Source organism: Austrofundulus limnaeus, unplaced genomic scaffold (assembly GCF_001266775.1).
Source record: "Austrofundulus limnaeus strain Quisiro unplaced genomic scaffold, Austrofundulus_limnaeus-1.0 Scaffold120, whole genome shotgun sequence".
Taxonomy (NCBI): Eukaryota; Metazoa; Chordata; class Actinopteri; order Cyprinodontiformes; family Rivulidae; genus Austrofundulus; species Austrofundulus limnaeus.
Genome location: NW_013952522.1, coordinates 1485235 through 1485956, shown reverse-complemented (window position 1 = coordinate 1485956; position 722 = coordinate 1485235).

Below are 722 nucleotides of genomic sequence, written 5' to 3'. Positions count from 1 at the left end.
GTTTTTGAGCATAACCCCCCCCCCCAATGGTAGACCTAAAGTTAGGCCCTTGCATCTACGACTGATTCATTTTCAGGGTCAAGTCAAAGATGGCTCATGGCTGCCACAGGTAAGCCATCTTAACGAACACAAAAATGCTTTAAACTTGGTCAGTTTTCAAGTACTGAACTAAAATTTCGTGTGGTAGTAGCTGAAAGTCATCTCCACGACATACTTTATGTGCTAACTGATTGCACAAGATAGCTTTTTGAAAATTTGGCATTAATTATTTTATGGTCAACTCTTGCCTGTTAGCAAAATATCTTGTGTACTACAAGACAAATGTTAAATAACCTTGTAGAAAGCACTCACTAGATTTCCATCAACAACTGATTAACTTTTGGAGTGAACCCAAGATGGCCACCACAGCTAATTGACCTTAGAAAACACATAAAGGACAATAAATTTGTTATACTGTATCTAAATATATTGTAGTATATACAGTGATACCATATAAATATATTATAGTATATATAGTGATACTATGTATAGTATATATAGTGATTGTGATCTATGTAATATGTAGATGCGGGGTGGGGGCAAATGAGCCATTTTCATTATATGTTGATTAAGACAAATAAAGTTTCATACAGACAAAATACTTGTTTCTCAGTTTGACCCACAACAGGAGGGTAAAATTTATGGGTGTAGTTTTTGAGCATCATTCACAGCACATACACTGA